The sequence below is a fragment of the Eubalaena glacialis genome, chromosome 17 (assembly GCF_028564815.1).
Source record: "Eubalaena glacialis isolate mEubGla1 chromosome 17, mEubGla1.1.hap2.+ XY, whole genome shotgun sequence".
Taxonomy (NCBI): domain Eukaryota; kingdom Metazoa; phylum Chordata; class Mammalia; order Artiodactyla; family Balaenidae; genus Eubalaena; species Eubalaena glacialis.
The window spans coordinates 76,891,122-76,917,355 of record NC_083732.1 but is presented as its reverse complement, the minus strand read 5'-3'; the positions used below and the strand labels follow the sequence as shown (position 1 = coordinate 76,917,355).

Genomic DNA, 26,234 nt, shown 5'->3' with positions numbered 1-26,234 from the left:
AAAATAAGTAGGAGTTAGATCATTGCATTAATTTCCTAGGGCTGTCATAACAAATTACTACAAATAGAGTGGCTTAAAATAACAGAAATTTATACCATCACAGTCTGGAGTCTGGAAGTCTGAAGTCAAGGTGTTGGCAGGGCCCTGCTCCCTTTGAAGGGTCTAGTGGAGGATCTGCCCTTGCCTCTTCCAAGTTCTGGTGGCTCCTGGCAATCCTTCACTTCCTTGTCTTTATAGGTGTACGACTCCAATCTCTGTTTCCATCTTCATCTATTCTGTGTCTCTGTGTGTTCTCACCTCTTCTTGTAAGGACAGCAGCCATTGGATTTAGAGACCTCAACTAATTACATCTGCAAAGACCCTATTTCAAAATAAGCTCACATTCTGAGGGTCCAGGCTGACATAAATTTTAAGGGGACACTGTTCAACCCACTGTAATCATGAAGCCCATAAGTTCTAATCTTATCTTGTAGAGGTTTAAAGTGACAACAAATTATTATTATTTAGTCAGGGCTCCTTGGGTTATAAGTGACAGAAACTCAACTGAAATTGGCATAAGCATAAAAGGAATTTATGGGCTCAGGTAACTAAGAAGTTTAGGTATAAACTTCAGGTATAAAAAAGGTCAGACATATCTACTTTCAGGAGCCCAAATGAATGCCTTATCTCATCTCTCACGTCTAATTTCTCTTGTGTTGCTTTCTCTGAAGCAGATTCTTCCCAAGAGATGTCAAGGTGGCTTCCATAGCTCCAGAAATAGGATTGAAAGGACAAATGGCCAGGTTCACATTTTTATTTTACTTTTTATTTTTATCTGCAGTTATTAGTAGTGCAAAGTTAGTAAAGATTATATCCTATCTTCTCATCATTTCCAGATGAAGGACATCTTTTTCCCTAAGTTTGTAACAAAAGTCTAGGGAATGAATCACAGTGGACCAACGTGGATCACATTACATTCTTTAATCATTGTAGTCAGAGGAGGGGATATTCTAATTAGTCTGAATACATGCCCACCCCACTCAGTCACCACTCCTGTGGATGATTCCAGGATGGTCCCCCAAGGAAAAATTGGGATATTGGACCAGAAGGTAGGGTAGGTACTGGATAGGCAAAAACAATACATTCCAATAATAGATTCAAAAGAGGAGAGTGACAGAGTTGAATAAACTTGAGTTTGCAAAAGAAAGCATACAGGTGTTTTCTATTACGTTCAAACTTGCATCTCTAAATCAATGTGTTGCAAAGCAAATGGCACCTGAACTTCTATAGCACAATGGTCAGCAACATGTTACTCAGCTTGAACTATCAAAGTTCCTCCAGGCTCATCTACACATCACCCCAGTAAGACTGACTTCTCCTTGCAGGCAAGGATTACGATCATTATTGCCTCTTTGTCTACTCCAGCTCAATTGCATATAGAGCCCTAACCTCCAGAGCTTACATTTTACTTGGGGACATAGCCTCTATGACTTACACAGGAGACAAAGAGAAATGAAATGAGACCAAATGCCAAAGAAGGGACTCAGCTTAGCAAGATGTCTGAACTAGACAAACACTTCTCCCCACCCTGCACATCTTAAATTTTTCCCAGAGTCAAATCCAATTAGAAGAAATGGCACAGGAATGGAATGGTCACATGATTCCTCCTGTAGATGACTATTATAAAAACCTGATTTCAAAACAAACAAACAAACAAAAAACTATTTAAAGGCTTTGGAAAGCATCCAAAAACAGAAGCCAGAGAAGAGTTTAATTTTGAAAAAACCACAACTGTAAGGGGAAAGAATTGGGAATTTGTGGATTTCTGACCCGTAGGTGCTCCACAACCCTCAGGGCTTCAACTGTGAAAACCCGAAGCCTCTGTGACCCAAGGTGCCAGAGATCAGAATACAGGGCTAGGAAAGCAGGTGAAAAATTAAAGAGGAATTCCTGGCAATGAGAGAGCCACAGAAGTAATGAGGTGCAAATACTGAGTGTAATCTCTGCCCAAATCCCTGGCTGACACTAAACTCTGCATTTATAGAAGAGATTCAGAGGGGCCAGGAAAAAGCGTGAAGAGATCAGGAGGAAGCCTACTCTTTAAAGGTAGAGCTGCAACGGGTGAGATCTGTGGGTTTTCTGGGGGGTTTTGTTTTGTTCTTTAACTCCGTGTATGCCCAATTTTGCACAGCTTGGGTAGCAGAAAACTAAAGTTTTATGGGCTTGGCATGGCAGGAAATAGAACCCGAGATTAGCAGACAAACTAGAAAGTAGGGGAGAATCATAGAAGAAAAAAATAACTACTGAAAGTGTGAGTCCCATTGCCGCCCAAATTCTTGGCAAATAACCAACTTACACAGGCACCTGGGAGACCCCCAGAGAGCCACACTAAAAGAGCAGCAGCGGGAAGCCATAAGAATAGAGCAAAAATATCAGGTGCTACATACCTTTGAATCCAGGGAGGTCGAGTGCTTACTATAACAAAAATCCAATAATCCTCAGAAGAAGACAACATAATACAGATTTACTATTATGCATTATCTACAACGTCCAGTTTTCAACCCAAAATTACTACACGTGCAAAGAAACAGAAAAGAGGAATGCATACTCAGGAGAAAAATTCAGGCAATACAAAACGTCATTGCACGGGAAAGGATGTTGTAATTACCAGACAAAATTTCAAAATAAGGTATTAATGAAGGATCAGATAAAGAATGAAGGAAACAACCAGCGAATATGTAATAGAAAGATCAATAGAAACTCTCCAATCCACACAACAGAGATTTAAAATATTGAGGAAAAGTAAACAGAAGCTCAGAGACCTGTGGGACAATGTCAAGCATGATCCAACACGTGTGTAATTAGAATCCAAGAAGTAAAAGATAGAAGGGGGAAGAAACTGATTTGAATAAATTATGGCCCCAAACTTTTCAAACTGGGTACAAATAGGGTAGGGGAGTGAGCCTTCTCTATATAAACTCAGATCTCCATCAGGATGGAATTAGCCTCAGGAACATTTGACTCAAAGGCTCACAGCTAAAGGATAGTCTTTTAGGTCATGGCCACTGCTTTCCGAGGGGAAAGCAATCTGGGTGTCAGAAAAATCTAACTTTGAAAGCTCAAGTCATTCCTTTTACCTGTTATGTGACACTGGTTGAGTTAGTTCATGTCTCTAATCCGTAGTTCCCTCATCTGAAATATTGAGGTCATACTATTAGGACATCTTGCCATACTGTCCTGAAGTAGCATATGTGAAACATATATAGTTTAGTAATTTTTTTACTAATATATTTTATCTCTCCCACCAGAATATAGATTCCAGGAATGTGGGGACTTTTTTGTCTGATTGCTCACTTTTATATCCCCAGAACCTAGAACGGTGGCCAAGGTATGATAGGTACCCAATAAACATTGGTTGGAAAGAGACATGCATGACTTTATCACAATGAATGAATTGCCAACAGAGAGTCTGGTTAGTGTAGACACTCCATGAATGTTATTTTCCTGCCCTGTTTTCCTTTCCTCCCACATTCCAGGAAAGGCATCTGCCAGTTACTGTGAGACTAAGTTCACAGCTCTGGACCCATTCTCATCCCAGTCAAAATAACATGATTATTTGGCTGAGCGAGACAGGAAATGACCAATAGCCACAACTAATGGCACAGTCCCTGGCCAGGGAGACAAAAGAACAGCTTCTGTGTAGTGTAAGCAGCAAGGAGCCACAGGAATGTGAGACAGAAACATTTTTTAATGATTATTTTTACTAAACTGATACAGCTTGCCTTCCAGTTATTCTTTGATAAAACTGACACTCAACTTATACGACTCAAATGTGATTTACTCAGCCTGAATTCTCCTTGCTTCTACACCCACTTCTTCTGGGGAAAGGGATAAGTCATACTCAACAAAGGAGAGAATTTGAGTTCCTCATCTTTAGGGTGTCACAGAACTTTTCCAGGACCTGATGAATATTATGGATCCTCTACCCAGAAAAAAATACACATACAATGTTTTGCATACATTTTTAGGGGGTTGAAGGACCCCATCCTTCAGATTCGTGAACCATGTGGTCTGAAGCAAAGTGCTCCATTTTACAGATGAAAATACCAGGGTGCAGAGAGGAAAAAAAATCTAGCCCAAGGTCACGTAATAAGGTCACTTATAAGAAATAGCTACAAACCGACCCCCCGTAGCTTCTAATATCAAGACCAATGTAATTTTCATTACTTAATAACTATTTTGATTTTTCATAAGCAGCCAAAATATCTGATGATCATCTCTGATGAGTCAGGTGTGTGACTCAGCTTGTTAATATCCATTTTGGCGGGGAAAGTATGAGTAGAAAATAATGACATTAGGGTTTGTACCTGAGAAGAATGCAGATTTAAATCTTGACCCTCCTCTTAGCTGTGTGATCTTGACTCATTACTGAGCATTTCTGAGATCGTGTTTCTCTTGTCTGGAAAATGGAAGTTAAGAGAACCTACCTCACAGGGCTGTTGTCAAGATTAAATATGATAATGCTTGTAAAGCATTAGCTGTTATCAGTAGTAGTAGTACTTTTATAATTTTAAAGCAGTTTTCAAAATGGAAGTACAAAATATTTTGAGTGATGACAATATCATAGGGATAAGTGTCCAGTTATCTACAATATAACTAGTCAGTTCATAGGAACACTAATCTCATAATATTCAATAGAAGGAGAATGTTTCCGTCAGGATAGGTTGTTATCTCCTGAACCAAATAATCTTCCAAGGCTCGAAGGCTTGCAACAATAGAGATTTACTTCTTATTCACATGACTTGCCCACCAGAAGTTCCACGGTGCGTCTATTCCAGGGCCCAGTTGTGGAGCAGATTCTATCTTGAACATAGTTCGGCATCAGGTCAGAAGGGAAAGAAATACATGACAAACCACATGCTGTCTTCTGCCTAGTAGCAACATATATTGCTTCCACTCACACGTCACTGGCCAGAGCAAAGCCACATGGCCAGGCTATATATTCATGGGGTATAATCCCACCTCCATTATGGTTTACAAATACCAATTTGTGAACCATAATGCAATCTACCTTGGTCGATGGGAGCTGCTCTCTGCAGGGACTGTCCTAAGTAATGAAATGTGACTATGGAGCTGAAATACTCAAGTCTAATCAAAATGACCAGGTGAGAAAAAAAAAAAAAAGGAGTCCTCAGAGGACATAGAATAAAAGCCAAAACCAAATCAAAATGGTCCCAACTAGGCAAATCTGAAAGAAGTTGTTTAGTAAAAAGACCACAGTCTGCATGGAGGCTAGAAAAGGGGGGCAGGGTAGGGCAGTGTAAACCATGAATTTCACCATCACTGCTCGGGAGAGAAGGTTCTAATCATTTGGCAAGCGTTATCTTGGTGTGCTTGGCAGGCACGTTTTTGCCGTGGTGGTATCTGTAAATGGGGTCATAATAATACATACCTCTCAGAGTGTTCATGGGAATCATTAAGTGAAATAATGATTGTGATGTACTTAACACAATGCTTGGTTCGTGCGCTCATTAAATGCTAGCTGATAGGGATAGAGATAGAGATAGAGACACAGACATAGATATATTTCCCATCATATTTGGGGTCTGGACCCTGCAAGACTGTGAGCCTCTGTCCCCAGCTGACCCTGGTGCTGCCTTCTGTCACAAGGTGGCCTGGCCTGGAGCCCTGACATCTATATTGTGCTTTAACATTTGCAAAGTACATTCTCACCCATTTTTTTCCCATTTAATCCCTACAAGTCCACACAGCCTGTAAGTGCAAAGTCCCACAGGCTGTAAGTGGCAGAGCCAAACTCCAATGCTGATTTCATCTGAGGCCTTTGGGCTCCAAATCCTGTGCTCTTTCTCTGAGGAAATTCTGCCACATCCTTTGATCTCTGTCTCTCTCTCTCTCTCTCCTCACCCTCTCTCTCTGCCATAGTTACTTCAAAGGGACAATAGTTGAAAAATAATGATACTCAGCCATCCTATTTTTCATTCAGGGTGTGCATCTCCCTCTCAACACTCCAGTGTGTCTGACCCAAGATGTGACTGGCTTCGGGTGGTTTGGGTCCCAGTTCTGGGCTCCATATGCCCTGGCACAGAAGGCTGGGCCTGCTTCTCATTGTAACAAGGTTGCACTAATTAGCTGCATTTGATTTTGCATATGGAGAGTAAATGCAAATGAATGCAAAGCAGTACGCAAATCAGCAACATCCTGGCTCCCCAAAAGAAAGAGCCTGCAATACTGATGTCATGACAATGTATATTAATAGTCCATCCCACCAAGACATGCTGTTTTTTCAAAAGGGGCAGGCATTCGGGTTTTTCTTTTGGGGAGGAACAGTAGTGACTTTATATTGAATTCCAAGTTTATGATCCTTGACAAGAAGTCTATTGGCCACAGTGCTATGTTCTCTATAGAAGATTCTTGTAGGCAATGGGGTTTGTTGGAAAGAGGCACAGGCTTGGGAATTGAGCCATATAGATTGTGATTCAAAGTCCTGTTCTTTGCCTGGTCTGAGACCTGAGTCTCAGTCTCCCCAGCTGTACAATGGGGTTAACCAACCTACTACCTTACAGAGCTGTCGGTGAGGACAAAATGAGACAAGAGGCGCCTGACACACAGTGGGTGCTCAGTCCACAGTGTAAGTGTTCATTCCCTTCTTCACACTCATTCCTTCCTCCTTCAGAAGTCTAAATTGGCAAATAGAAGAAGTAAAGAGGGCTTGTCTTCTAATCCTTGCTTGCCCTGCATTGTTTGCCATCCCATTTCATGATCTTTCTAGTACAAAGCTGTATCACAGACCAATCATTTTTCACAAAGACCCTATGACCTCTTAGAGTCCTCCAAACATGAGTAGATGACTCTGTCCTGTGCCCCAAAGTACCATCTCCTGAAAACAATAGCAGCTATTCTTACAAAGCTGGTGAATTCCTCCACTTTCTAGATCTAGTTCAAGCATCGCTGTATCCTGGAAGCCTTTCATGGGGTCCCTGAGAGACTAGGGGCTCCCGTCTGTGCCCCCAGAATGCCCTGTGTCCCCTCCACGGCTATGTTCTGTCACTGCAGCTTGCTTACTTTTTCCCCTAAATACACTGGTTGTTTCTCACGATGGGGACTATTTCTGAATCATCTTTGCATCCTTAGCCCGTGGAACAGGGCCTGGCAAAGAGAAGATGCACAGTATGTGTGGGAGGGAGAGGGAGAGGGAAGGCGCGGGGGAGGAAGGATAAAAGGAAAGAAGCATCACCACATATTTAGCTGGAGCCAAGCACACACACACATGCAGTTACTCCTAACGAAATCCTGATTAAAATCAGACAAATTCTGGAAATGCATGAACACCTGAGCTTGAGTTCCCTGCCACCAAGTCCCATCCCAGAGCAAAATGAGGCCACAGGGACACAGATCTGCTCTCAGGCGAAGACCTCACTCCCACGCAGGCAGTGGGGGGATAGAGGGGCTTCTGTTTGGGGCACCGAGCCTCCCAAACCAACCTCGTCCACTCAGCTGCACATCTGAACATTCTAACTATACGTTAAGGATTCATATTCTGTAACTGGACCCTCCAGCCGGATGCAAAATAAGTGGTGGCTCTTGATCAAACTGCCTGAGGCCCACCCACGGGGAGGGTGCACGCGCACACACGCACACACCATTGCCACGTGCACACGTAGGGGTGCTTATGTGTACACAGAGCTACCTTCACACTATACACGTGTACATGCACGCAGACTCTCATGTGTATGCACAGACTCACCTTCATACTGTCCGTTCACAGACACATGACACACGCACACAGACACAGGCACATGTAGGTGTGCTCATGCGTGTGCACAGAGCCGCCTTCACACTGTACAAACACACTCAGAGGCACACATTTAGAGCTCCTTATAGGCAAGAGACACACGCTCGGAGACTAGCTTTATCTTCCTCTTTGGTTCCAAACACACAGGCACCGCTCTTGATGGCTACTGGCATTTCTGAAACTCCCCAGAAACTACAAAGGCAGCCCCAGAGTGCCCCACCTGCCCGAGCCCACGGCTCTCGGCCTCCTAGGGCTCCACTCCCAGGAGGCCTCCGTCCCCCTTTGAAGGCTGTTAAGAAATAAACTTCAGGGCCAAAAGGCAGAGGTGTCAGCTGAGTGACCTGGGTGACCAACAGGAAGGAATCTATTTGCCGCCCTCACCAGCAGTTTTTCATGATGACTCTGGGGAGACTGAGTCTCACTTTGCAAGTGAAGAAACTGAGAGATGAAGTGAGACGCCTGGGGCCACCAGCAACATCCTCCCGGGACCTGGGGCCAGCCTTGCTCCCCGGCTCTGAGCTCTTTGCAAAATAAGCTCTTAGGAAGACAACAATCCAAAGATCTAGGGTGAAATTTCTCAGCCCCAGAGGCTTCTGAGAACCTCTCCACAGGAGCCTCAGGGAAGGACACGCACTGCCCTCCCCTGCGGGGAGAATAAAGGCTATCATTCCGCCCTGCTGCTGGCAGGAAGCTCAGTGGAAGGAGGAAAGGGTAGAGGAAATTGAGGAGCAAATGAAGGAGAAAGAGAAGGAAAGGGAGAAATAGAGAGAAAGAGGGAAAGACGGGAGGAAGGGTAGGCAAGCGGGCAATTTACCTTAGAGGGAAGAGTGGGTTCTCCATGGAAACAAAAGTGCCTGTATGTCTTAAGATGCCACTAAAGAGGAAGACTGTAAATTTTCCACCCAGGAGGCAGGGATGATTGCCGGGCTTTGACACCTGAATTCGAAAAACATTCCTATCCATCACCATAGATCCCGGTTCCCACCTAGGCCAGGTGTTGTGGGGACGATTAATGGCAGGCCTCACATACCCTATTTTATCTTAAACATTCCTTTTAGACAAATAATATTCTGGGATCATTTTATCTCTTCCTCCAACTGAAAAGAAAAGAAGGGAAGGGTAAGCTGGGACGAAGTGAGAGAGCGGCATGGACATATATACACTACCAAATGTAAAATAGATAGCTAGTGGGAAGCAGCCGCATAGCACAGGGAGATCAGCTCGGTGCTCTGTGACCACCTAGAGGGGTGGGATAGGGAGGGTAGGAGGGAGGGAGATGCAAGAGGGAGGAGATATGGGGACATATGTATACGTATAGCTGATTCACTTTGTTATACAGCAGAAACTAACACAAGTGTAAAGCAATTACACTCCAATAAAGATGTAAAAAAAAAAGAAGGGAGAAACGGAAGAAGGAACAGAGAGATATGGGCAAAACGTATGTACCTGCCGCGACACCAGGGAGGGTCTTTCATCCAGACAAAGGTGCTGGAGGTGGACGGACTTAAATCTGAAACTCAACAGCCCTTGTGCCGAGCAACAGGGCCGGGGGTCGCTCCTCACCCTCCGACCCTCTTATCTGGGAAGAAGAGGTAATTTACCCCACACTCTCATGGGGTGGTTCTACACACCTAGTTTATGTACGGCTTTTGTGAAAGAGCGTGGTGGAGGGTCAGGTGCAGTGAGCCTGCCTAAAATGCCTTTCCTTCCCTCCCACGTGGAGCATATATGGAAACATATATATGAAAGCACCCCCTACTTTCTTCAAGGTAGAAATCCCTCCTTCCCCAGAGATAACCTCTCTCCTGATGTGCGGTTTCTCATTCCCTTAAACGAGAACAGCAGTCCTTACAGTCTGCTGTTCGGGAGCAACCACCGCCTGGTATCTTCTCCGTTTGCCCCCAGTCCCACCCAGATCCATTCTCTGTGCCCGAGGGGGCTGACCCCCAAAAAAGGCATCTCCCGGTCTCCCTTGCTTTCTGGTTTCTGACCAGGCTCAGCCAGTAGGAGGGCCTGGAAGGAGACGGGAGGGAGGAAGAGAGAGAGAGATTGGAGTACTCACTTCTCCCCAACTCCATCTCTGCTGTAGTTCTGTGGTTCTGGGGTTCTGAGGTGGCCCCCCTGATGAGACTCCAGCCCCCCACTGCATTCCTGTAGCAAACACTGCTGCCCTGCTTTGGAAACTCCCACCTTGGTAGTTCCTAGAGGCCTCAGTACTTTTTGGTTCCTTAACTCTTCAAGGTTGATTGTATGCTCATAACAAACCACCCTACGACTTACCGGCTTGAAACATTAACCAGTTCTTTAATTCCTAATTCTGTGGGCTGGTGATTTGAGCAGGGCTCAGCTAGGAAGCTCTTCTTCTCACGGTGGTCATGGCTGGACTCACTGATACATTTGTAACCAGCTGATGTTCACCTGGGGGCTGGCTGGTCCCGGATGGTCTCACTCAGGCATCTAGTGGTTGCTGTTGGCTGGCGGTTGGGTCTTTCTCTCCAGGAGGCCTCCAGTAGGCTAGTGTGGGCTTCTTTTCATGATATCTGAAGCATTCCAAAAGGGTGAAGGCAGAAATTGCAAGGCCTGTGGAATTCACTCCAAGTCAGTTTTGCCATAATCTATTCGTTCAAACAAGTCACAAAACCAGCCCAGATTAAAAGGGATGGAAAATAATTCCGCATCTGGATGAAAGGAGCAGCAAAGGAAGAATACATAATGGGATGGGAGGAATTTGTGGCCATGAAACAATCTATCACACCTGCCACCTCTATAAATGATTCTTTCCTTTCCTTCTCTTTAGAATTCCAAGTGTGCCTTTTGTTTCCTGCTGGGACCCCCAACTGGCACCATATATAACATTATTTATGACATCATACTCTACCTTATCCTTCTTCAAAGTGCTTTTTATGCTTAACATTACGTTTTTGAGATTCATCTGTATTTGTCACACGTAGCTCTAGTTTATTTATTTTCACTCCTCCATCATACTCCTTGTAGGAGTTTATTTTGTCCGTTCTCCTGTGGATGGACATTTAGCTTAGCAGTTTTTTGCGTTATAAATCCTACCTTTCTCCTTTGCACATGAGAGTTCTCTGGGGAGTATAGTTAGGAGTAAAGTTGCTATAGTGTAAGACTGCCAAATTACTCTCCAAAGTCAATACGGTCTTTAATAGAACAAATAGAATCTGAGAGCTGAACGAAGTTGAAAAACTGGGTTCATTTTACATTATGCAATTAGCTGTGTTTTGCAGAACCGTAGCAATGGCTGGTTGGAATGAACCTCCCACCCAATATAAGAATCCTTTCAACAGTGTTCCCAGGAGATGGTCAAACAATCCTTGCTTGAACTCTTAAGAATACACAGGGGAAGCTTGTTACTTTAACTGTGATTCCCTCTGCAGAGCAAGAATAATTTTGGAAAAAGAATAATCCTTTCCTCTTGCAGTACAGCCAAAGCCCAGGGTGTATGGCCTAAAGGAGAAGCAGCAAGAGATGATGAAGTTAGCAGAGGAAGCTGGGGGAGGCCACAGGGGGACCGTTCTGCCCTGGCACGGAGGGCATACTTTATCCTGAGGGCAATGGGGAGTCAATGAAGGAAGCTGGGCAGGAAAGAAGCAGGTTCAGATTTGGTTTTCAAAAACTCAGCCTACCTGCAGTGTCCAAAATGGAGGCAGAGGGACCAAAGAGAGAACAGTTACGGTGACCCTGCGGGGAGATGATGCTCAAATGAAGAGATATTAAGGATGGAGAAAGGAACTGGCTTTCAGTGGTTGAGACTGGGATCTGGCATAAAACTTCCATTTGGTACTTAAGTGCCCTGCTCACCTCCTTGAACTTTTGTTTCTTTATCTGTAAAAAAAAGGACAATGATAGTACCTATTTCATAGGGTTGGTATGATGACAAAATGGGATCTTACATTTAAAGAGCTTAGTGTCTGCCTCATATTGTGTGCTCAATAAATGTTGGCTATTCTTCTCATTGAAGAACCATTGTCAAGACTACAGAAGTTAGGGTAGGTTAAATTGTTATCACTGAGAGTCCCAGAAATGCATAGGGTTAAAACACTGCAGTTTATTTCTTATTCCCATGACGGTCCAAGGAGAGCGTCTTTGATGGCTAGACAGCTCTCCCCACGTGGCGATTTAGGGCCCCAGGTGGCTCCGTTTTCACCTGGGACCTTGTTGTTCTCTTCCTCCAACCTGAGGAAGCGGAAAGAGGTCCGTCCACTTATTAAAAGCTCTGCACCTGGGTGTGGGCACAGCACTCCTATTCACACACCATTGGCGAGAACCAGTCATATGGCCACACCCAGCCTCACAGGAAGCTGGGAAATGTAGTCACTGGCTGAGAAGCCCCTTCTCTCTCCACGTCGGGCTGCTGGCATTGCAGGCTGTAAGAGTCTTTCTTGTGGGGCTGTCTTGTGCATGGTAGGATGCTGGGTAGCATCTTCAACGTCTATCTCCTAGATGCTAGTAACACAGACACACCTAGCTCATGGCAAACAAAACTATCTCCAGACATTGTCAAATATCTTCTGGGGTGCAAACTCACCCCCTAGTTGAGAACCACTGCTCTACAAAAGAAGAGGAAAATTCTGGGGGTCGGGGGGGAGGGCAGCTGGCCACCTCTGGAGGAGAGAGAAAATTCAAACTAATAGCTTAGCTCAATTCCGTGTTCCCTCTAGAATGTGAGCTCCCCAAGGCAGGGGTCTTCTGTATTTTGTTTACTGCAGAACTCTCACCCCCCATCCCCTGCACCCAGAGCAGCACCTGACCCCTAAAAGGCAATCAATACATAGTTGTCAACTAACTGGATGTGCTCTGTAGACTGGACCAACATTCACCATTCAAACATACTTTGGGTGCTTTCCATGAAGCAAGCCCTGTGCTTGTAAAGGATGCCCTCTCTCCTTGCATCAGGAAATATCATTAATAATAATATTAATCATCATTTTAAAAGCCCAGATCCACTGGAAACAGAATGTCACATGGGATCTGCCCACCCCCACCCCACCTCTGGAGATGCTGAGCCCCTGGTACCTAAAGGAAAGAGATTTCAGCTCAGGCTGCTGTTCCACGGCTGCTGATTTCATCTTCCTGAAGGACCTCCCAATGCCCGAGCTTTGCAGATCCCCCTGCTATGCCTGATGCCAAGTTATTGCATTCTCTGGCATTGGGGCCAGATTTGGAGATGATCAACATTCATGTATTCATTGAACAGATATTTATTAAGCTCCTACTACGTGCCATCCATGATATTAGGACCTGGATTCAGAGCAGTTAAATCCAGTGGGGAAAAGGACTTTTTTTTTCCCCCTGCTCTCAAGTTAGTCACAGAGATACAGAAAAAGTAAATAGACTTCGAAACAGGAGTGGTAAATCCAGTGGGACTGTCCAGGAAGGGCTGACTGAGATGAGTTTCCAGTGTAAGTAGTTGGGAGCTCAGCAAAAACTTTGTTAAATGAATGAATGAAAAGGTGAGAGGGACATCCAAGCTGAAAAACACCAAGTGCAAAAGCAGAGAGACGTGCAAAATCACCAAAACTGTCAGCAAGGAAGTAAGTTGCTGTGGCTGGTGTGTGCCAAGGTTGAGAGGGTAATACCAAGAGTAATGATGATAACAGAGAGATAGTTGGCATTTCTCGACAGTTTCCCATGCGCTTGGCACTGTTCAAAGGGCTTTAGGCATATTATTTCATGGAATACGCACAACATTATTAGCCCAACTGTACCGATGGGAAAACTGAAGTCCAGCGAAGCTAAGAATTTGCCCAAACTTGCATAAGTGGCAGAGCTGGGATTCCAACCCATGCCAGAGTCTTCACTCTTCACCTCTGGATCTTGGGGAGGATTTTGCATTTCACAGGAAGTCTTTTGACCTCAATCTTGCAGGTAATGAAGAAGCCAGGAAAGGAGGCCACGTGGTCTTTGCTCTTAAACACCTCACATTCCGCGAGGAGAAACAGGCACAGGCAAAAGCCTTTAGAGTCTGCACAGGCCATGACAAGTGCTGGACCACAGGCATAGACAAAGAGGCCTGTCTCCCCCACCTCTGCTCCAAAATGAGGGCAAGTTGAATGTTCATTTGACTAACCGATGAAGGCTTCATGGAGCTGGTGTCACTTGAGTTGAGTCTGGAGGGAAGAGAGCGCATTCAGGCAGATGTCACCGTGTATCCAAAGGCACGAAAACTGGAACCTGCAGGTGTTGGAGGCGTTTGGAACAGTCTGGAGGAGCAGGGTGGGGAGAGGCAGGAACGGCATATTTTCCACTTGGAGCTTGTCTGTGGCCCTGAGTTCAGGCTTTAGGCCTTGAAGAAGCAGTAGCCAGAGGGCTCCTCCAATGCTGGAGAGGGTGACCCTGCGTTGCTTAAGATGGTAGAAATGAAACTCATGCAAGAAACCCCTACAGAAATGCTACAAGCTTTCAAAGTGCTCGGCAGCTGTTCAGCTGAGCACCTGGGCCCCGTAGAAGACAAGGCTGCTGGCAACCGAATGCACTGATGGACCCAAGAAACGTTCTTTCCTCTTCTTTTTTTTCAATTTTTACAGGAAAAAAAAGTCCCTTGAATCTGGCTAATATGAGAAAGTCCACTGAGAGCACTTGAAAAAGCGAAAGATGAAGGGGGAAAGAGCCTGAGATCAAGTCCTAGCCTGGCTCTGACCAGCTGCATGTTCATCGCACCACCGCCGCCTCCTGAGGAAGACTACATTTCCCAGCCTCCCTTGCAGTTGTTTGGGGCCACGTGACTGAGTGTTGGCCAATGGGGTGTGAGCAGAAGGCAGGAAAGTCACTTCCAGACCTCACCTTTTAAAACATCCTACAAGACCCTCTTGCCTTCTTTTTTCTTCCATGGCAACTCTGGGGACCACATGCTCCAAACAGTGCATGCATGGATGGAGGAGAGCCAACTAACCCCAACAGGACTGCAACTTGAGCAAGAAATACATTTTATTTGTTAATCCACTAACATTCCAGGGTTCCCCTGTCCCTGCAACATTGATTCTCCAGTGCTTCTAAAAGTGTGGTCCACAGACCTCCAGCATCAGCTTCACCTGAGAACTTCTCTGAAATGCAAACTCTCCAGCTCCATGCTAGACCTACTAAATCAAAAGTTCTGTGCATGGAGCCCAGAAACTCTCTTTTGGGATTTTGATGCAGCCAAAGTCAAGAACCACTGGTTTACTCTATATGCTACCGTGTGGCCTTCATCTTTTGAGCCTCAGTTATCCCCTCTGTCAAATGGGGGTGAGAACGCCTCCCCTTGCTGAATTCAGGTGAGGGTTCAATGTTACTACGTGGTGTGATATGTATAAAGAATCCAGCTCAGGAGCCCACACACGTTCCACCTACAGTCCGGAGCCACACAAATAGTAGGTGGGAGTCCTGCCTTCTAGCACTGTGAGAGGCATCCTCTACGATGGCCCCCAGTGATCGCGCCTCCCAGGATCCAAGCCCTTGAATAATCCCCTCCAGTGTCTGGGCTGGACCTAGTAAGTCGGGTCTGATGAACCTTCCTTCAAGGCCCACGGGGAGAATTCTTTGCCTCTTGCAGTGTCTGGAGGCTCCAGGCATCCCTTGGCTTGTGGCTGCACAACTCCAGTCTCTGCTCCATCCTCACATGGCCTTCTCCTCTTCTGTCTTCCCTTCTGTCTCTTGTAAGGACACTTGTCATTGGATTTAGGACCACCCAGATAACCCAGGATGATCTCAAGATCCTTAACTTAATTACCTCTGCCAAACCTATTTTGCCAGATGAGCTCACATTCGTAGATTCTGGGATGTGGACATATCTTCTGGGGGGGCCACCATTCAACTAACCACACGGCCCAAAGACAGGGATGGGTCTTGTTCAACATTATATTCCCCTGGTCAAGTCACCCTGTGTAGTGCTTCTTGACCCAAATAGGAATTTGACACAAGTTTGTGAACAGAAAGGCAGCAGAGCATTTAAGTGACTGGGCTTTAGAATTAGCTAAACCTCTATTCAAACCGCAACCGCTTACAAACGATGTGACGTTAGGCAAATTACTCAACCTCCCTGAACCTCAGTTTCCTCCTGTGGGCATTTTAATAATACGTATCTCATGGGGTTATTATGAGCATTAAGCTAGTAAGTGCAAAACACCTACACCATATCTGGCACCTAATGGGGATGCAAAATGCAAACACAGTGCCTGGCACACAGGGGTCCTCAATAAAGGCTCGCTATTCTGACTAGCAGGTTGATGATTGGCATGGCTGTGGTTCCCACTCTCACACACCTCCCAGCCTTTTGCTCTGACTACCACAGGGGCCCCTTCCCCTGCTCAGAGTCTCTGGGGTGATCCAGCAGCCCTCCTTGGAGACAGCTGTGGATAAATAACCCAGCCCTGCCCTCCCACCCGCAGGCCCCCTTCCATTCCCACCGCCTGGCTCGCCTGCTCCAGTGATGCCTCCCAGAGCAGGGCTGGCAGTGAGCTCGCCTAGGCCCCTCATTGTTATTCCTGGCACGAGGTAATCCTGCCAGCATCCTCAGAGACCCGTAAAAATACCCGCAGTTTGTCTTTCATCAGAGCAGCTCAAAGCCCCACGGCATCCTCTCGAGAAGACAGTGCTCCCAGCTGAGTTCTGGGAGCCGGCTACTTCCCAGGATGGTCTGGTATTTGCAAGGCAGAGGGAGCGAGTGTGAACTGAAATAACCCAGCCAGGCACTGGCATACCCAGGCTGCCAGGGAGATACAAGGCTTAGTGTATGGAGAGATTCTCCCTGGAATTTTCTGGATGTCAATGCTCTGAGTCACACACAAGTGGGTCTGCATTCCCACTCGGCTACTGAGTAGCTGTGTGACTTTGGGCATTTCACTTAGCCTCTCTGTGCTTCAGTTTTTGCTTCTGTAAAACAAAGTGGAGATGATATCCACTTCCTAGGTTTCCTGGGAGGGTTAAAAGGGATAGTATAGGCACAGATAGAAGAAAATATTTGCAGCACATATATCTGACAAAGGACTTGTATCTAGAATGTGTTAAGAACTCTTGCAACGTGCTAAGACAAACAAGACCCTTCCCCAGATGCGGGAAAGACATAAACAGACGCTTCGCAAAAGAAGATATATACAATAACTACATGAAAAGGTGTGCAATGTCATTAGTCATCAGGGAAATGCAAATCACAATGATGAGATACCATTTCACACCCACTAGAATGGCCAAAATGAAAAAGACTGTCAATATCAAGTGTTGGTGAGGATGGGGAGCAATTGGAACTCTCATACACTCGTGGTGGGAGTAAAAAGCTGACATGACCACTTGGAAAAACAGTTTGGCAGTTGCTTATAAAGTTAAAAATACACTTAGCATATGACCCAATGATTCCACTCCTAGGTATTTCCCCAAGACACATGTCTATAAAAAGGCTTGCATGTGAAAGCACATAGCAGGCTTATTCATAATCACCAAAAAATTGAAAAAATGTCTGTCAATAGATCAAAGGATAAACGGAGTGCGGAATATCCAGGCAACGGAATATTAGATAGTAATAAAAAGGAACAGCTACAGGTATTCCTGGATGAATGCCATAAATACTACATGGAGTAAAAGCAGACAGACATGAAAAAGCAAAACTTCCATTCGTAAGTTCTAGAAGAGAGAAACGAATCTGCGGTGACAGAAATCAGAGCAGTGGCCGCCTTGGTGTACAGGTGGGGAAGGACGGTGAGTGCAAAAAGGCCCAGGAAACGTTCTGGAGTGATGGAAACATCCTATATTCCTGTATTGGGGTGACGCGTACATGGGTGTATACATTTATCAAAACTCACCAAAATCTATACTTAAAGATCTTTGCATTTTGCTGTATGTAAATTAAATCTCAATACAATTGGAAAGGGACCATGTGTGTAGAAAGTTCAGCAAGGGGGCCAAGTTGAGAGACAGGACTCAGTAAAGGTCAACTACTATCAGAAAACGGTAAAAACAAGTAAAAAGCATATAAATTATTCAACTGTATGTTGGGAGTTCAACGTGCTCATCTGGATTCTGACCTGAGAACCCCATCTGAGATGTGGCAAAACTCACAAAAAGGCACCATGGGCTAAGTCTTTTGTGCCCAGCTCCCCACTCTTCCTTCCTTTCTAGTGTGAACAGAGAAACAGAAAAGGAGTGTTTTGCTGGCTGAAGATGCTCTTCTTAGAAGCAGCGGGGCGGACGGAAAGGGTACCTTTGGGGGAGTGGTGAGAACAGGCTTACTAACAATAAAGATGCACAGATGCCTCAGTGGGTCCACAGCCCACACTGTTACATCCAGGGTTTCAGAGATGCCCAAGGCAGCTGTGGAAACGAGTTTGGCCCAGCTGCTTAGGCAGAGGGCTCTTGAAGACAGAACAGTATCCAAGGTAAGGAAACTGGCTGAGGCCCAGCTGTCCCCCAAACTCCCATCCAATCCCAGGCCAACTTTCCCCCTTACTGGCCTCCCCTAGCAGGATCTTCCTGCATCCCTCACTCTTCCTGGACTGTTCCATCCTCACGATATGGTGGATGTGGGCCTGTACCCAAGCAAGGAGACGTCACTCCCAGCAGAGCACATTGGCTGTTGTACTCTAATCTGAGGCCTCTCGCTGGACGCCCATCCGCAGTGGCCCTGGAATCGCCTGGAGTTGCTGCTGCCTCTGCCCCCAGTGGTCCTCATCTGTTAGACATGAGACAGACCAGACCAGGAGCTCTCCCGCCCCATAGCTCTGAGATTCCTCCCTCTTCTAGCGCTGTGGCCTGAGTTGCCTCCCAGGAGTCTCGAGGGTGGCATTGAGAGTTGCCGAGACCGTCGGCAGGGCCTCCATGCCCAGGCCGTGTGGTCCAACTTCCAGACCTCCGAGGCCTGGCTCCAGCCTTGCAAGCCACAGAGATGCCCATATTTGCTTAGAGTAGTTGCCCACAGCATCTTTTAAAGAGAACACTCTCCATTGGGAATTACAGCAACAGAAGGAGGAAAAAATAAGATTTTCCTATCATCCCCTACCAAACAGGGCTGCTGGCTGGAAAACAGCCCATATTTTGGATGCAAATCACACTAAGGGCTTAGGAAGCTTTGGGGAAGCCATCTTTGTGGGAAGCGGCAGAAGTGCCCCCTTTTGGGGTCTTCATGAAAAGACTTTGTCTCTACCTGTGGATCAAAAGTCAGAACAGACTGCCCTGAATTACTGAACCCCGAATACGCATTTGTTGTTACCATTGTTGTTGTTTTGAAGGGGAAAGAAGCTACCATTTCATTTCCACCCATGACTTGCTATGTACCCAGGGCCGGCTGTGTAACTAGCAAGGTCCACCAGGTGCAAAATGAAAACGCAAGGCCTCTTATTCAAAAAGGAAAAAGAAAAGCTTTTTACTTTATTCTGCGATCTCTGTCTTTATCTGCTATGGGGTTTTTATTTGCTAGTTCGTGTCCTGTGCCCTCAGGCCGGGGGTACTTGCAGGGCAGCGCAGCCCCTCATAGACGCCCACATCTCTGCCCGACCACCGGGCCCCTCCCCGTGCCCAGGTCCCCACCAGGAGCAGAGGGCAGCTGCCGGGTTTGGCCAGGGCAAGGGATGGGGCAGCCAGGAACCCATCTTGGGGGGTGAGAAGGTGACTGGGGCAGGACTTCACTTACAAAGCACACATTCGAAGATAAAATTTACTGAGAATTTCAAGATGGCTCCGGCAGACCTTTAAACTGCAAACGTCGACCTCTCTCATCTCTGTGTCAGTATAGCTTAAGATTAAGACCCTGCCAGCCAGCATGGGTTCAGGGCTTAGCCAAGTTACTGATCTTCCCTATTTATAAAATGAGGATAATACCAGGACCCCCTACATTAGGCTGATTTGAGAATTAGATGAAGATGAACAATTAACAAGAATTGTTAACTCTTGAGACCTCCCTGGTGGCGCAAAGGTTAAGAATCCACCTGCCAATGCAGGGGACACGGGTTCGAGCCCTGGCCTGGGAAGATCCCACATGCCGTGGAGCAACTAAGCCCATGCGCCACAACTACTGAGCCTGCGCCCTAGAGCCCGCGAGCCACAACTACTGAGCCCGCATGCCACAACTACTGAAGCCCACGCACCTAGAGCCCATGTTCAGCAACAAGAGAAGCCGCTGCAATGAGAAGCCCGCGCACTGCAACGAAGAGTAGCCCCCGCTCGCCGCAACTAGAGAAAGCCCACGTGCAGCAACAAAGACCCAACGCAGCCAAAAATAAATAAAAAAAAAAAAAAAAAAAAGGAATTGGTAACTCTTATAACAGCACTTGCCATGCGCTCCACACTATTTTATGTGCTCTACAAGTAGGAACTCATTTCACCCTCATAACAAGCCGATGGGTAGGTTGGTATTGTTCCCACTTTACAAAAGAAGAAGCTGAGGCACAGAGAAGTAAAGCGACTTGCCCAACTCCACACAGCGGGTAAATGGGTAAGAGGTGCAGCCAAGATTTGAACACATCCAGAATATGTGCTTCTAGGTCAAGACCCGGCATAGTTCAAGGTCCCTGGAAAGTGAACAAAGGTTATTGTTCCATTTCATGTACGCCTCACAATGAGCCAATGAGGTAGGGGTTTATACTCATTTGAGATCATTTCAGAGAGGACATGGGAGCTCAGAGACGTTAAGACAGTTACCCCAGGGCCCTCAGCAGTACTGACTCCAGGAGAGGAGAGGAGGTGAGCTAAGGAGATGAGGAGAGACGGTGAGAGTTGGGCCTCTGGCAGAAGGGACTTGAACGATGCCTTGGAAGTTTTGGTGTAGGCCATGTGCTCTAGATATAATTGGAAGGCTTGAGTTTGAGGGGTATGAAAGAATTTGGTGTTGTAGCCTCACAATGCTAAAATCCTAGATCATCAGGGCAGGACAGCAGCATAAAGATTATTGAATCTGAGCCCTGATTTTATGATCAGGGACACCGAGGCTGGAGCAGAGATGTGGCTAGCCTGATGTCCCAGAGTCAGAAAGCACAGTCCCAGGAGCAGATAACCCCTGGCCGGAGTGCTTGCCGGGTCTGTAGGATGTCCTGAGCACATACCAAGGGTCCTGGGTCCATAAATCCAGCAGTCAAAACCCCCGCCAACAGGCTACTACTTGATAACCACTGACACAGCAGTCCCAGGCACAGTGAAATTCTTATAAAATAAAGCCCCTTGCTACTAATAAGGCAATTTCTAGTTAGGGTTGCTTTTTACAGTTGCAAAACTTAGCTTAAAAAACCCCACTACTTTTTAAGTCAGACAGACCTAGATTTGAAAAGGACTCTACCACTTAGTGGCTGTGTGACCTTAGGCAAATTACTTAACCTCTCTGAGTTTCAGTGCTCTCCTCAGTAAAATGTCGCTGAACTGAGATCACTTCATAGTGAATGAAGATCTCTGGAACAGATTAAACGAAAAAGAAGCTACAGAGGGTAAAACTGCCTAGTTTGAAAGCTGGCACATAGTAGGTGCTCAATAAAGGCCATTCTGTATCTGTCAGAGTCCAAACCTACATACCACGTGACAGACGAGTCTCAGGGGAGATGTCAATTCTAAAAGGACTTAAAAGTCTATCAGCACCATTTTTTCAGCAGCATTTGCTCACTTCATGTCTCTGTGTCACATTTTGGGAATTCTTGCAATATTTCAAACTTCATCATTATTATATTTGTTATGGTGATCTGTGATCAATGATCTTCGATATTATTATTGTAGTTGTTTGGGCATTTCATTTTTTGGCAGTGACGTATTTTTTGAACTAACTTGCATTTTGGAGGAAAATAACGCTACTGCACACTTGGTAAACTACAGTATGGTGTAAACATGACTTTTATATGCACTGGGGAAAAAATAAATGCATAAATAAAAGGACTTAAAAGCACCCAGCCGACATCTCCATCTAAAAAGCCAAGGAGGGAAAACAGCAGAATTTGGAGAGGTCCACCATTCGTCCTGACCCAGGAGCCAAGACTGGGAGGTCCTGGTGATAGGAGGTGGGGAGGGGAAGTTGAGGAGGAGAGGGAGTGTGAGAGAACTGACATTTTTGGAGTTTCTTTTCTATTTAAGGTTTTGTTAACCCGTTGGTAAAACTCATTTCTGGTTCATGTTCTTAGCAGAAAAACACATTCAGGCTAAACAGTAAGAATGGACCCTGGCTTGGAAAGTTCTCAAAGGTTCTCACATCTCTCTGGTGTCTACTGCAACTGAGGAGTGACATTGGTTAAGCAACTCAATTTGAATAATTGTACACTGAGGATTTCCAGGGGAAACACCCAGGGCAACTTTCTGACTGGGGATCTTATGACACAGATGGATTTAAATGAAGAAAATCTGTAAGTGTGGAAGATTCTCCCTGGACACAGAGACTAAGGACATGCAGTGAACAACACGGATGCCCCAGAGCATAGACATTCTATCGGGGAGGTTTCTAAAAGAGAATCGCACAGGGTAATAAGCACCGGGTAGAGAAAAAGTAAAAGGTGTTACAAGTATCTAACCAGAGTTGTGGTTGGGAGTCCAGGCAAGCCCTTCAAAAAGGTAGCATCTAGGTTGAGAAGCAAAGGATGAAAGGGCTGGGTATGGGCTTCCCAGGGCTGCCGTCACAAAGTACCACTAACCGAGTGGATTAAAACAACAGAAATGTAGTCTCTCACAGTTCTAGAGGCGAGAAGTCTGAAATCAAGGGCACAGAAGGGCCATGCTCCCCCTGAAACTTGTAGGGTAAGATCCTTCCTCTCTTCTTCTAGCCTCTGGTGGTCCTGCCAGCAATCTTTGACATTCCATGGCTTGTAGAAGCATCATTCCAATCTCTGCCTCCATCTTCACATGGCCTTCTCCCCTATGTGTCAGTGCCTTTCTTATCAGGACACTGGTCGTTGGGTGGAGGCCACCCCAACCAGGACGACCTCACCTGAACTGGATCACACCAGCAAAGACCCTGTTTCCCAATAAGGTCACATTCACAGGCTACGACTGGAAACTGTCTTGTAGGGGTGACTCAGCTCTGTGGAATACAGGGAGCAACACAGGTGTGTGAGCAGCCACGAAAGCCCTGAGCTGGAGATGGAGCCGGATGGGCAGGAGATGGCGCCTTTGGGGACACGAAGAGGCCAGCGTGTCTAGAGCACAGTGAGGGGAGGGAAAGCGGTCCTGGTGAACTGGAAAGTGGGATGGAGCCACATCCTACGGTCCTAGGAGACAGGGAGGAGATTTTCACTCTCTGAGAAAGGCACACCTTTTCCAGCTCATGCTGGAGGGGGCCTGAAAGCGGCTGACACACCGCAGGCAGGGAGTCACGGCCACTGGTGTTTGCATAGTCTGATGCACCACACCTGTGACTGGCCTGCCACTCTGGAGAACCAGATGTGAGGCAGAAACCTTCTGGCAATGATGTGCTCTCTGCTCTGAAAACCAGAGGCTAAAATTGTCCCATTTACTGCACAGTTGCTGCCTGAGTGCATCCTGACAGGCAGCCGGGGAAACCAGAAAATGAGAAAGTGTCCTCCTTTGCAAAAATTACGGCACCTTGGCTATATATAAAAAAATATATTTTGGCCTTTGAGAGAGATATATGCCATACATATATATATATACATATATATATATATATATAATGTATATCTTGATATATATGCTATATTTATAGCATTTATTGAAAATTTCAAGCATATATTAATATATAAAACACATATATCTTATCACTTTATATATATATATATATCATATAGACCAAAAGGTTTATGCTTGAAATAAAGGTTTATTTTCTGTGCGGGCTGTCTTTGGTATTTATTCCACGAGTATTTACTGAGTGCCTACCATGTCACAGATGCTGTTCCAGGCAGCTGACTTTCTAGTGGGATCGGGGAAACTAATGGATCAACTCAGACAATCGTTAAGGCACATTAAAGGCTGCCGAGAGCAACAGAGGAAAATCCAGCTAGGAAAGCGAAGAACAAGCACTGCAGAGCGTGGGGGAGTCTGGGTGTTAAATATGACTGGGGCAGCAGCGCTAGATCACACGGACCTCGTAGACCACTATAAGGACCATGGCTGCTACTCTGAATAGGATGGGGACCTGTGGGGGAGGGCGGTGGAAGCAGAGAAGGCTTATGCTCTGGCTTCTATCCCAAAGGGTCACCCTGGGCTGTTTCGAGCATGGATTGTAGAGGGGCAAGGGCAGAGGCAGGGAGGACATCAAGAGCTGTCGCAATCATGCGGGCAAGAAATATGATGGCTGGCCCCAAGGTAGGGGCGGTGGGGAGTGAGAGGAGGTACTAGTCTGGGTATATTTTACTGATGGCCTGGATATGATGGGGGAGCAAGGGAAGTCTAAGGTTGACCGACTCCAAGGTTGTAGCCTGAGCAGCTGAAAAGATGGCATTGCCATTAATGAAGATGGAGAAGATCACAAATGGGGAGACGGGGGGAGGATGAGAATTTTGCAATGATGGTTAGACACCCAAGTGGAGATGGGCAGGGAAGCAGCTGAATGCCCCAGTCTGGAGGCCGGTGGAGATGGAACATTTGGAAGATGTCAGTGTAAGGAGGACACAACAACCCTAAGACTAAAGGAGCTCGCCAAGGACTCGTGTGTAGATAGAAAACAGAAGACAATTAAGAATCAAGGCCTCAAGGCAACAGTTGTGACTCTCTAAAATTTAGATTCAGGGAAAGGATGAGAAACAGGCAAAGGGGCCTAAAAGGAGTAGCCGGGGGGAGAGGAGGCAATCCAGGAGAGTGGAGACCTCGAAGCCAAATGAGGGAAATGTTACAAGGGAGGACATATTAACTGTGTCAAAGACAGGTGAAGGTCAAGTCAAAACCAGACTCGGAACAAACCCTGGAGGATTTTGGAAATGAGGACGACGGGTCTCCTGACACACATGGATTTTCTGTTCTTACCTCTTGCTCCAGACACAATAATTACTAGGTTATCTTAAGTCTGAATCTAATCTTAGTTTCTGTCTGTCCTTCCCACTAGGAGTCCATTCACTCCTAGTGTTATAACGCTCCTGGTGTTATAGGCTGAATTGTGTTCCCTCAAATTCATACATTGAAGTCCTCGCTTCCAGTAACTCTGAATGTGACTGTATTTGGAAATAAGGTCTTTAAAGAGGTAAGTTAAAATGAAGCCAGTTAGGGTAGGGCCCTAATCCATAAGAGAGACATTGGAGATTCTCACAGAGAAAAGGCCACGTGAGGACACAGTGAGAAGGTGGCCATCTGCAAGCCAAGGAGAGAGGCCTCAGGAGAAACCAGATCTGCTGACACCTCTCTTGGACGTCTAGGCTCCAGAACTGTGAGCAAATAAATTTCTTTTTAAGCCACTCAGTCTGTGGCATGTTGTTATGGTGGCCCTAGCAAACTAATCTAACTGAAAAATAGGAAACTATTTTTTTGCTTTACATCTCTGGTACTAACACAAATCATGGCCCCCAAAGCAAATGATCACTGAATAAAAGGGCAACAGGGCTTTTGCTTTCCAACATACAGTGATGTGAACAGCTGTATTCCTTAAGATTAGGTTTGGCTGTCAAACAAGATGGAATGTATTTTTCCTTCATGTACATGAAGACAAGAGGGAGGGAGTCCAGGACTAGCAAAGGACTCCTTAGTTTTTGAGATTCTTTAATATCGTTATGTTACATTCTACCTCATGTTTCAATAGAGCTGCTTAAGTGCCAACCGTCACTTCTCTATTCTAGCTAGCTGAAAGAAAGAAGGGTTGCTCCCTCCTTCCCTCTTATTAAGAAATCTTCAAAACACACATTCAGGATACTTGTGCTTCGGTTCCGTTGATGAGAAACTAGTCACATGGCCATACCTAGCAGCAAGGGAGGCTGGGAAATTTAGTCTTTATTCTGGGCAGCCAGGTGCCCAGCTAAAAACCAGGGATTCTATTGTTAAGATGAAAGGAAAATGTAACCCTTCCAGGTACTCTTCCATGAGTTCTCCCAGTAGAGTGTTGTAACCAGCTGTCTTTGGCACAGCAGCCCAACCAACCTTCCCGAGGGACCTCTCTGCATAGCATCCCAGGGAGCTGGCTGGAAACCACTGGTCTAGACAAGCAAAGTGAGAATTTCCTCTGCAAATGAGATGTGCCACCTCCAGAGGTCCTCACTGGGAGCCAGTGGCAGGAAGGAGGAAACAGTGGAATAAAAACGGTCTTTGCAGCCTGCCTGAGGGGATGCTAGGGGTGCACAAAAAAATGTATGCGAAGGAGGGGGAACACTGAGAACAAGCCTCTCTTGCACCAGAGATGAGGTGTGATGGGACCTGTCCTGGGGTCAATGGGCCACATCACCAGCCAGGATGCAAAACAGGGAAGAGATGATGAGGGAGGTGGGTGAAAGCCCTCTCCAGCTCTGGACATCTCCCCTGAGAGATCTGCCAGCCTTCTTAAGCGTGTCTAGGTGCCGACCATCAGAAGGCAGCACTGCTGTATCTCTGCAGGCCCAACGGGGGTTCGGCTGTG

The 26,234-nt window shown here is 46.0% G+C and overlaps 1 long non-coding RNA gene across 19 annotated transcripts in view; it reads right to left on the bottom strand.

Annotated features, from left to right (window-relative positions):
• Positions 1–26,234, bottom strand: part of LOC133077459 (uncharacterized) — a 380,931-nt gene that overhangs the window by 101,467 nt on the left and 253,230 nt on the right. For 10 of the 19 annotated variants that reach the window (XR_009697732.1, XR_009697735.1, XR_009697721.1 and 7 more), the window contains exons 5-7: positions 11,615–11,638; positions 11,440–11,494; positions 10,073–10,372 (exon numbers count right to left, since the gene is read on the bottom strand). The exons of 2 other annotated variants lie outside the window; for them this stretch is intronic. This is a non-coding gene — a long non-coding RNA (uncharacterized LOC133077459). 7 more of the 19 variants (XR_009697738.1, XR_009697739.1, XR_009697740.1 and 4 more) reach the window with 5 other exon arrangements.